This window comes from Protopterus annectens, chromosome 11.part0 (assembly GCF_019279795.1).
Source record: "Protopterus annectens isolate FY-2018-M chromosome 11.part0, PAN1.0, whole genome shotgun sequence".
Taxonomy (NCBI): Eukaryota; Metazoa; Chordata; order Ceratodontiformes; family Protopteridae; genus Protopterus; species Protopterus annectens.
In genome coordinates, this window is record NC_056745.1 from 434,924,539 (window position 1) to 434,937,078 (window position 12,540).

The 12,540-nt window shown below is 39.7% G+C and overlaps 1 protein-coding gene across 2 annotated transcripts in view; it reads left to right on the top strand.

Moving 5' to 3' along the window:
• DOC2A (double C2 domain alpha) overlaps positions 1-12,540 on the top strand; it is a 1,042,537-nt gene that overhangs the window by 965,374 nt on the left and 64,623 nt on the right. The gene's annotated exons all lie outside the window — the stretch shown is intronic.

The following is a 12,540-nucleotide window of genomic DNA, read 5'->3' on the forward strand; positions in this document are numbered from 1 at the left end:
GTACGCCCCCAGCTGACTTCTCCTGCACTCAGGTTACTAATCAAACCTGGGTTACATAGGTCGCAGGTAAGAATGCATCCCTCATAACTTTCCACATGATTTTTTTTCCAATATGTTCCCTCACACCTTTCTAATTAAAGTTTGGCAACAGGAGTTGGCAATTCAAATGAGAATTTTGTTTGTAATATTTTCACTAATTGGTAGTTAGCAGCATAAGGCCTATGAAACACAGCCATCCAATTTCAAAATAATGCAAGAGTTTCAATGTAGTTGAATGATTTCACAGACCTGCCCAGAGTCATGCAATACAGATGTGGAAGAAGAAGCAGTTAAACTGAGGTCTGCAAGGTATAACCAAGTCAAAATTCATTACCTCAACCACTAAGTTATGCTGCCATAAAATGGAAGTTCCAGGACAGTCTAGTCAGACACTATGATGTCTTTAAGATTCTGGGTTATGTGATGATATGAGGTTGTGCCATATGATGCCAGGGAGAGTAGGACAGTGTATGTGTAACATATACCAGCATAGCTAGCTGGAGTTTTGTAAAAAATGTTATGTCATCTAACTATCACACTGATTTGTACAGATGATTGTGTTAAAAATGTATTTATAAAGTTGCTTGTATTAAAAATGCATCAGCAGTGGGTCCTGCTGGACAAAAAAGTGAAATACATGTATGTCAGACAGTATTATTATAGCTAATTAAATGTACATATTTTAACAGAGAACTCTGGAAGGGAAGAGGTTAATCCCAGTCCAACTAATTTTGAAAAATAGGTTGAACATTAAATGAGTTGGTTTATGCCATAAAGACTTTATCTTTCAGGTATGATTGCAGCCAGAGACAAAAATGTCTGGGAAAACCAAGACTAAGAATCTTACTGCATTGTCCTTAGGGGTGAACTAATTGCTACCCTAGAAGGGTAGAAGTTTTTGAAATTGTTTTATAGCTTGCAGAAGCTGCAACAGGTCATGGCAAAGCTCTGGGTATGTATTGTACCAGAGTCAGGTGACCAGATGTGATGCCATTCTATAACCAGCATTTAAATTATTTTTTAGATATTAGTGAGAGACATGATGGAACTCTTGCATCACTACTTTGTCTTCCAGAACCTGACAGGAAAGATCTCTCACAGATATCTCACACAACCTCACACCTCATCTTGCCTTGTTGTAGTAAGCAGCTCAGCACTCTTCATCTTGCCTTGCTTTAGTAAAAAAACAGGTAATAGTAATTCTATAGATCAGTCAGGAAAACATAATGAGATTAGTTGAGTACTGTTTTTCCTGTATCTATGTGAATCTATCCATCTGTGTTATGTTTAATATTTCCTGTGATTGATACTCGGTATTCTCATGTTTTCCATTTTATTATTTATTATTAAGTATTTCTATATCTTTCATTGTGGCTGGTCCTATAGAGAATACATTTAACATTTTGAGAGTACTTATGCTTATGCTTATTTTAGTGACACTGTGGCCACTCCTGAAAGCCTTGCTGCATTAGTCAAACTCTACCATTTGTATTAGTATTAAGTTTACTCAGTATAATTTGGTACCCTTGTAAGAGCCTCAGAGTAGTTGACTGGTGGCAGTGTGATTACCTCATAGTCTGGACAGAAGGAGCACACCTGACAAATCTGTGGCATCCTTTCTCAGATGTGTGCGTGTGTGTGTGTGTGTGTGTGTGTGTGTGTGTGTGTGTGTGTGTGTATCAGCTATTGGGAACAGGGACACAGAGCTCCAAAGTGGTCATTGTGGAGTCTTGTCTGGGGCCAGGAGAGAGTAAGAGAGTCCATCCCCAGCTTGGGGGTGTGCTCACTGTGTGCTCTTAAGGGAAATTGTGCTTGGTGCAGAGAGCTGCATCTGAAGATACTGTGTGTATCCATCTTTGCTCTTAGTGGCTGTCCTTCACCGGTGTCAGTGGTGAAGACTGGATCTCCTTGTTTGCTGACCCAGAGTAGGGACCATCACATTGTCTTCAAGATTATGCCATTTCTTCAGTAGATACATATTCCTGAAACTGAGATATACTTATATGTGTTACTTGTCAGAAGAATATGTGTAATACAGAACAGTGAGGACTTCTATGAAAAATGGGAACATTACAGATTTATTATGCCTATTTTTTTTTAATTTTGAACCTGTACCTGGGCACCATTAAGTCCCAGAACTCTGACAAAATCACTCTTCCCTTTCTCCTCCTAGTGCCTGCAGACAGTGGGGGCAGGAAGGAGAGAGTTGAGGAGGGCAGCCATCAACCCACAAGGAGCACAGGTTTTCAGATTAGATCTCTAGCATTACTCCCTTGTGGCTTAATATACATGCCACCAAAGCAGCACATGCAGTGCTAGCCCAGTGACATACACATGCTTCTGCACGCATGCCAGTAAATGGCTATAGTCAAGCATTGTTTGGCATGCCAGGCATGTGTCTTAGGTTTTGTGCTGCACTACCATGTCCCCTGATAACTACAGAATGAAGCCAGTAGTGGCCACTTATTCCCACCCTCTCCAGGCCACAAGTTGTAAGGTCATCTAGGTCATAGTCTGGGCCAGACAGACAGCACTTCCTACACTCTCCAGTGGAATCAACATAATTCAAACTGTCAGTGTTACAAAAGAGATGAGGAAGTGAACTATTTAGAAGCAATATCACAATATTATGTTTTTTCCAGCAAAGAAGATGGATGCATGGCTATGAGATCAAAAATATTAAAGCCATTATAGGAGAGACAGGAGTTGTGCAGTAACACACCCAGCTCATGGAAAGGGGTCATGGCTGTTCCACTGAGTGGGCCATGACATATGTTTGCTCATATGGTACTTAGCTCTGAACAAGGGGCTGCAAATGTAGAAGCATACATGCACCTTATGTTTCAAGCATATTGTGGATGTCAGAACCACACTTTTATGACAAGGCTGCTTATTTTTTAGAAAAAGCCTCCCCTCCACACACAGATACACAGACACAGACACACAGACACAAACACACACACACACACAGACACACACACACACACACACACACACACACACACACACACACACACACACACACACACACACATACACACATACACACACAGATGCACTAGATGATAGCAGTGTGTGTGTGTGTGTGTTTGCAGTGGATGATAGCACTTCTCTCAGAGCTTTTCTCTTGCCTCCAAAAGGAATGAATGGGCCACTGCGGTCTCATCCCAAGGGAAAAAGAATGGATCTACAGGGCATCAAAGTGGGAGGCTGGATAGTCATGTGGAGTTAGGGACCCTAAAATTATAAAATATATATATACATAGATATAGATATTCACAACTGCATGGGACAGACTTAGGACATATCTTGGGGGAGTACCAAGGAGAGATTTGACTTGATGGTAGGAAAGCAGAGAGAAAAGATAGGTACTCAAGAAGTCCCCATCTGTCACCAGAGTTTATTTTTCCCACTTTTCACTGGATCTCCAAGAACAACAGCAGTCTCAGATTTTAAGCCAGAATCAGCCATTATGTGGAGGCAGTAATAAATATCCAAAACTTAACATTTACCATGAGAGCAAGTTGCATAACAGGAAAGACAAATACTCAAAGCATCTATATTGTTAAGCAAGACTGTTTTCCCTAATCCTATGAGAGGTTTTGCTGATGTGCAGAATCTGTCAAATATTTCTAGTGTCTAAAATAAAACCTCTTATGTGGTAAAGTTTCCAGAAATTGAATTGCATACAACTGATGGAAAATAATTTCTGAGAGACATGAGATTATTTCTCATTGAATGAGGTACAGGAGAAACGTACTGCATGAATGGGTTTCTAATTATATAAAACAGGCAAATTGGTGTTTCTGTTCCCCATAAAGGAATTCTTTGTGTTGCTTTCATTAAAGGTAAGTAAAACATAACACTGAACAAACAAAACTATGCAAATAAATAAAACTCACAGGTGCAAACTGAAAAAGAAAAACAATGAGATGTGAAAACAGGAGGCAAGACTCGTATCCAGGAAGAGACACCCTTTCTGAGACATGTGCATTTAAAGCACTTTTACCACCCATAGTTCACCAGATCTGAAAGGCATATATCGTTTGGCAAACGGTGCAAATGGTAAAGCCCTCATTTGTCTAATGTGTGACCTTAAGCCAATCACATAACCAGACGTTGCTCCTGGGCTGACCCTGAAAAGGGACTGTGTGTCCAGTGGGCCGACCTGGTTAACAAATGAGCATTTATTTATATTGACAGTTGCTACAATGTACTGCCTACCTTTGAAGAAGCAGCAACTAAAATAAAATATTGCTTTTAAGTGCATTTGCAGAAAATGTAGTCACAGATGCATGCATCAGAACAGGGGACTTGTGTATATACACATACTTACCTGTGAGACCCTGTACAGCATGTATGCATTTGGGTATAAAATGGTATACATTGTGCATTTGTGAGTCAGCTCTGCATTTCGATGCACTCCTATATAAGAAATTCCAGGGAAGTTAGCATAAGCCCTCCATGATGTGTGTGAAGGCAGCTGGTTTTGAAATTTTAACAGCAACGATCCCTCAGAGGAGCCCAAGGCTGTGCAGAAAGCAGAGGGACTGTCTTACAGACGCACTTTGACAGTTCATCTGACAGCCCATCACAAACTAGATGGCACAGCAGTAGAAGGGATCTAAAAAACCTCAGGATTAACCCCTCTGATACTGCTGTCTTCCTGCCATGTTACCTTCATTTTTCCCCTCTCTCTCTCTCTCTCTCTCATTTTATGTAGCTTCAATAGCTCATTTAATGAGAATGAAAAAAATCGGTATAAAATAAAATCTCAACTGAGAAATAAATTGCAGAAATCTTATCAACCTTGAAAAAAAAGCACACTACTTACTAAAAAGTAAGAAACAAATGGATTACGGAAAAACTAGTTTCTCATTTTCTGATAATTTTTTTAATGTCCAAAATGGTGACAAGAAGAAGCTAGAAAAGGGATGATAGGGAATATAACAATCAGCAAATAAAGTGTGTTCTGAGCCAGGATCAAGAGTACATAACCTCATTTACAAAATACCATAAAACTAAAGATAGTAATAAAAAAAGCCAGACTTCCAAGGTAACATTTTTTTCTATTCCCTTTTAAGTGTCTGTTTCTCTAGAACTAGTTAGCGGTGTACATTGGTTTATCTAAATGCAAAAGCATTGACAACAGATCAAGTAATCAAAGTCAGCATTTCAAAAATCAAAATAGTGAAAACCTGACACTGAAAAAAGATCACAAAAGGAAACAAGTTTCCTTTTGCTGTCTGATCAAAACCCACCAAACAGTAAGACTTAATTTGTCGGAATAGTGGTAGCTGTCAGGATTAGGGTCAAGGTTATGGTTAGCAGGTATCAGTAAGGTGGTCCAGGGGTGTGGGGGTGAAGGACCACCCTATTTAAGCCTGCTAACCCTAATACTGCTCCAAAGCCTAATGCTGCACCTTACCTTTGAAAAACCCTTTCCGTAATACAACCATTACGCAAGACAACTCAGAAACACAAGTAGCAGCACACCTGCACTCCATTAAATGTATCCCTTACTTAACCCTTACTCTAACCATGTCTACACTTGCACAAACACTCCCACCTTCTACTGCCAAAACATTAGAATAGCTGAAACTTTCAGCATTTGTTTCCCAAACCCACATTTACCTTAACTGCATCATTCCATGTTCTATTCATCTAAAAATCTTAAAATTTCAATGAACAGATCATTTGACAGCATTTCATAGTTATTCACTCCATTGATTTGCAGCCAGTTCAATGAAGTGAATGACAACTGTGTATGCATACAAGCAGAGACACACACACACACACACACACACACACACACACACACACACACACACACACACACGCATGCACACAGACTCCACTAATAATAAAAAAGACAACATAGCTACGTAGTCACCTCATCTTTTTTCCATTTCTTAGAATTGTAAATATTTTCTATACAAGTTCTTTCCCAAATTGTCACTGAAATGGGACCAGTTTTGACTAAGTCTACTTAACCATTTTAACAAACAAACAGATAAATACATACTGATTGGAATGGCACTTAAGTAATTGTGCAGAATAAAGGCCAGTTGACAGTAATATTGAAGACCTGGCTGTTTGCACAAGGCCATCAGAGAGTCCACTAGATTAACATTTCTTTAAACTCTTTGGGTATCCAGTGGCAGAAATATAATGTTTATAGATATCCATTAATTTCAGGTAAGAACTGCCAATATGCACAATTCTGCACGGGGAGTTGGTAAAGAATAAAACGTGTGTTCATTTTGATGAGGTAAAAGTATACCAATAGCAGAACTGACAGCATTGTGATAGTCTGGATTGCTGTTAGAATATGGGAAAGAGGTGCCAATACAAATATGTTTGTTTTCTGAGAAATGTCTTATAATATGTGCATTGCGTGTGTGTGTGTGTGTGTGTGTGTGTGTGTGTGTGTGTGTGTGTGTGTGTGTGTGTGTGTGTGTGTGTGTGTGTGTGTCCGTGCGCGAATGTGTTTGTAATATTTTTGGAACTGTAATGTACAATTCAGAAGTGCTTATGTGTTTCAGCTGAGAATGTTTTCAGTACCGTACCATAAAGTCTAGTAAGTGACATGACTAGCTATCTGAATTACATCAACAGTGTTGAGTTTGCTGCTTATGACAGCATTACTGCTTTGAAGTGACTTCATTGTAGGCAGCTCTAGCTTACATGACTGCAGATATGAGTCATAAAGTTGGTGCAGCGAAAGGGAATCTGACTAAATTAATCATCTGCCAGACTTGGAGTCATTCTGTGTTTCCAAAGTATCATCACCAGGGAACAGTTATAGTAATAAAACTGGAGATAAAAAGGTTTTCAAAAATAGAAACTTTATGAATAATAAATTCTTAAAGAGTGCATCAATTTTCCTGACTGTCTTACATCCACTCAATGTTGTTGTTTTAAAGATAATCTTATAATACGAATAACTGGAACTAAGAAGAAAACACCTGATATACCTCTGGATATAGAAGTAATGAACTAATGAACACAGACTGTCACCTGCCGACTTTACCTTAAAGGTGTAAACAGCTCTATAGTTAATGACCTGTATTTATCTTTTGTTTGTTAAAATGGTTATGTGGACTTGTACACCCAAATGCCTTTGTACATTAGTATATACACACTAAAAGAGGGAGTTGTTTAGGCTGCAAAATGTCAGTCATTATATACAGTCCCATGTTACAGTTTTAAGGCATAAAGCACATAACTAAAAAAAGTCATTGAAGACTCCACTTAAATACAGATATGATGTGTTAACTTTCATTGAACTGGCACAGTTTTTACAATACAAGTTGCTTTAGATTTCAGACTTCTGAATTTGTTCTACCAAAACTGCAATTCCTCAACATTTAAAAAATACAGGTAGTGGGAAGGTTACACCCCCTCATATAACTTAAATACTCTGAGATCACACCATCTGCAACTCATATGACTTTCTCCAAATTATAATAATGTGACACTGCCCCCCTCCCCCCTATTTATATAAACTACACCCAACCTCAATCTCAACCCAGAAAAGTAGATTGGCAGTACAGCCAGTGCTGTGGCACAGAGGGATAAAGCCCTTAACGTGGCCAGGTGACTGGGGTTCGATAAGTGGCCCATGTAGCTAAGGTGCTGGCAGGAAGGGATGGGAGGTGTCATTCCTGGGGTGGCACTCTTGTCTGGGTGTTCCTCATACCGATCTCCAGTGCAGGTTGGGAACAAGGTGAGGAGTGTTGTCTAAAAAGATGGAAGGGTGGTAGGCATTGGCTAATTCGCCATAGAAGCGGGACAATATGATACACATTGCTATTGCACACCTGCCCCTCAGATGCTACAAGGAGGTGTGAGAACCCTTCAACCAAAGTTGACAGCATGATCCCACCCCCAGTTTGTACTTAGGTTCCACACCTGCCCCAGCTCATATCGGAGATAGTCCAGGGATGAAAGTAGAGTCTAGGAGACCTAGCGATAGATGGAGGGGCACTGGGATATGCCAGGGGAAGAAAAAAATAAGAGCAGAGTAGTAATGCAAACACCCACTGTTAGCCACAAGCAAAAAATGTGTGATAACACAAATGTACATCCAGTCATTTAACTGCATTCTGCCATATAATCCAGAGAAGGGAAACTATCTCAGTTTAATGCTCAGAGTCCTTTGGATGTTAGTGAACTTGTCTTCTGAAGCACTGTAAGTGGCAGTAGGAAAGCTGGGCTGTTGTACTTCCAACAACTGTTCCTGTTACCTTGTAAAATGTAAATGCCTGTCTGAGCAACATACTTCATGTACTGTGCCCCAGATAAGCAAACAAAATACAATTAAAGTAAGAGCAAGTACTGCCCATTCAGAAATCAAGCTAGACAGAAGGAAAACAACTTCAAGGTATTGAATATTTCACCCTCTAGCATTTTAAAGTAGCTTTAATTTCAGTTATGATTAATAAGCATAAGAAGCACATTTCTGTTGTGGTGCTTGGCTCCTATTGAAATGTCAGCATTCAAAATGCCAAGTGCTGACATGTAAAAAAATACCAAAAACACAGGAGACATCAAAATCGCTCTTCTCCTTAAAATTTCTTTTTTCAAGGGGGAAAGCCCCACACACACCCTGAACTGATATGTACCATCTCCAAGACTGCCATACCTCAGAGAAACTGGATTATTTCAAGAAATAGGATCTTGGATATAGCATACATAAGTCTGATCTTTTAGCTATTCAGTCTCCGCATTCTGGGACTCACTCTAGTGGGTCTGGCATTTCAAATGGTTACCATGCTAGCTTACTAGAAGGAACCAGCTTTATGGGGTAGAGACAGAAGGAGATAATCTAGATTTCTTGGGTATTGATAAATAGAAAGGAGTCAGTTTTGAAATTGGTATTTGTGGAGGAAATAGGTCTGGATTTCTGGAATTCTGATAAATGAAACAGGAATGGATTTCCAGAGTGCTGACTCTTCAAACTAGGGGGAAAAAAGTCTTGAGGTGCTTGTTGAAACAACACTAGATTTCTCAAGGCAGATAAAAAATAATGATTTCTGGAAGATAAGATAGAGGAAGACCAACCAGGTTACCGAATGAAAGTGGAGACGAGATTACAGCAAAGCTGGAGGAAATGTATTAGGTTCTACATCCTGATAACAAAAGTTCATAGGTTCATAGGTAGGTACTAGGCTAATGGCCCAAGGGCATAAGTAAACCTAGCCAACAAGGTTCCCTGGCTTACGCCACCCAAGAAAGTTATTTTCTTGTGCCACTGTCGAGCAGAGACACAGAAGTGATCCCCGGGGTGAATTTCCTATTTCCCATCCATTCATCAAGATTTTTCTTGAAGAGTGCTAATGAGGAACTTTGCTTGACATAGATGGGTAGCTTGTTCCAGAGTATGGGACATTTCTGGGACAGGAATCTATCCCTCCAGCATGTCCTGTTTATTGTGGTGACAAGGTTTAGGTTCCTAGAGCGTGTAGCTCAGAAGGATTGGGATTTCTTTAGGTGTAGCTCTGGGTTTGACATAGCTTTATATGTTAGGCAGAGATCACATCGGAGTAGACGATATGCCATGGAGTAAAGCTGGAGGTTTTGAGACGGTCAGTGTAGAGCATCTGTTTGAGGCCAGTAATCCTCTGTGAGGTACTTCTGTGGCCTTTCCAGGTGCTGCAGAGGTCTTGTGAGGTACATTCCAAAAGGGGCATTGTACTCTATAATTGGTATAATAATTGTCACTTAGAGGGCAACAATGACCTCTTTTTGCCTGAAAGAGAACCCATTTGTGATGAGGTGTGCCACGTAGAAGGATTTCCTGACTACTGTAGTTATGTGATTATCAAAGAAGAGACTACTGTCCACCTGGGTCACAAGGCCTCTTTTCACACATTCGGCGTTAACTAGACTGCCTCCTATGTGGTAGTTCATGGGTACAGAGTTTTTACCAAAGGGGATGACAATGCACTTTTTGCATTGAGCTTGAGGCCATGGCTCTGACACCAGGCATCTGTCTCATTGAGGCCCTTCTGTAGGATGTCCACATTATTTGGGGACTCGACTATGGCTCCTAGTTTGCAGTCATCTGAAAACTTCATTAGGCAAAGGCCTTCTGTGTTAGCCTGTACTTCAGAGAAGTAGATACCAAACAGGAGAGGTCGCAGGACTGAACCTCCTGAGTACCTCCACTTGTCACTGGTTTGAAGTCAGATTTGGGGTCTGCAACTTTTACAGTGTGGGTTCTGTGAGTGAGCCAGTTGGCAACCCATCTTTTAACGTAGGGATTTATACCTAGTTTAGTGAGTTTAGCTATAATTCCAAATGGGGGGTGGTGTCAAAAGCCTTGGTGAGGTCAAGATAGGCTGTGTGAACCACCTTACCCTCATCTACAGCTTTGCTGACTGCCTCAAAGAAGTCAATCAAGTTCAGGAGGCATGATCTGCCTTTCACAAATCTGAACTAGATGGGGTCCAGAGTTTGAAGGTTACCAATGTCTTTGTTTATGAGTTCCATGATGATACGTTCCATGGCCTTACAGACTAGGCCCATTAGGCTAATAGGGCAATAGTTCCTGGGATCAGTGGTGGCTCCCCCTTTGTGGAGTGGGATAACTGTTGCTATGCGCCATTCATTGGGCACAAAGCCTGACATGAGGCTATGATTGAACATGATGCTTAGGTGGGGAGCCAGTTCATTCTGAACTTATTTCTACTGGCCATTTATTTAGAATAAACCGGTTTTGTGTTTTCTACTCTGAAAATTAGTAAGTGAGCTATTTCTGAATATTGATTAAAAAGAAAGCTATTGTGAATAAAGAGGCAAAATTAAAAGTTATGTGGATAAGATGCTTGTTATCTAAAATAAGTAAAAGTATGTACAGCTACAGATGTCAGCCCCAAAATGTTAAGCATATATTATCACTACAAACTTTACTCAAATAGTAAGCACTTTCAGTAATATAACTTATACCTCATTAGGACTTCATCAGACTGATACATTTCAGCAATAAAAATAATTTTAATGCAATTACTTAAAAGTTACATGATTTATACAATCCAATCTCATTCATTTCATTGTTAATATGAAACATGTTTGTAATCCTTTTCCTTAAGCAAGCATCTCAAATTCAAAGAATCATTAGTACCTGGCTTTTCCATGGCATTTAACTACATTAGTACTTCTTTGTATGGTAAATGCATATTTAAGGAATGGTTTGTAATTTTTAAGTAACTGCATTTAATAATGATTTTTAATGGTAAAACTTAGAAGTCTGAAGTCCTTATGGATACTGTTGATGAAGGGTTTATATTAGAACATCAAAGTATTACTACATTGAATGTTCTAATATTGAACCATTTCACTCGAAACACCGCAACATCGAACACTCATAACAGCAAATTTTTTTCCCAGGGAAAAAATTTGCTCTTCCAACAAACATACACACAACACAAGCACACCAAAATACATAATCCACACACATACACTTCACAAAACCCTACACTAAACCATACATACACTACTAGCTATCCACTTACCTTAACCCAACCCTAACCCTAAGGTCTGTAACTACCGCACACTCATCTTACCCGCTCCCTAACCCTAAAGCCGCTATCGCACACTCACCTTACCCGCTCCCTAATCCTAAGGTCCCTATCGCACACTCACCTTCGTTCACACACTTACCTTAACCCCGTCCATAACCTTCGCTCCACAGTCGAGGAAAGAGTGAAGCTGCAGAAACGGCCCACCGAATACTTTCCCTAGGAAAGTATTCGATATTCTGTAGCTTCGCTATAGTCAGCGTTCAATGCAAAGGGTTCGATATTAGTACATTTGAAGTAGTAATACTTTGATGTACTAATATAAACCCATTGATGAAAGCATTCACTGTGTTAATAGTTATGATATATTTCTACTGATGCTTTGTATTTATTTTTAATACCTACTTTTATATCATGAATAACTTTAAGTTGTCCAGAAAACTGACTGGCTCTAAGTACACTAAAAAGAACCCACCAAAATAGTAATGCATTGGGTTTTAAACTTGCAGCACACATGTACAACATGTTCCAGATCTCATACCCAAATGTATGTTTCAGGATTAATAAATCTAAAAACTAGGGCAATGGGATTCAGACTCATAACTTCCAAGTGCCAGGTACAGCAGAATTGTACTATTACAATAGGACATTAAGATACAGATCTACAACCTCCAAATACTAACCAAGCACAGTAGAATCATACCATTACATTGGGACACTATGATTCACTCCCCTAGCTTCTGAGAACATCAAGACAGGAACAATGGCAAAATTCACAGTTACTAAACAGAAAAGGATCAAAACACTGACAGAGTAGGTATTGGAGAATCAACCCACATCCTCTGAGTTCCACGGGGGGCTCCTTCCAATAGTAAAACATATATCAGTATATCAGGACACAGGGATTCAAACCTTCAACTTCTGCAGAGCAACAGGGCCTACACATCACACACTATGCCACATCAGGCAAGCACAC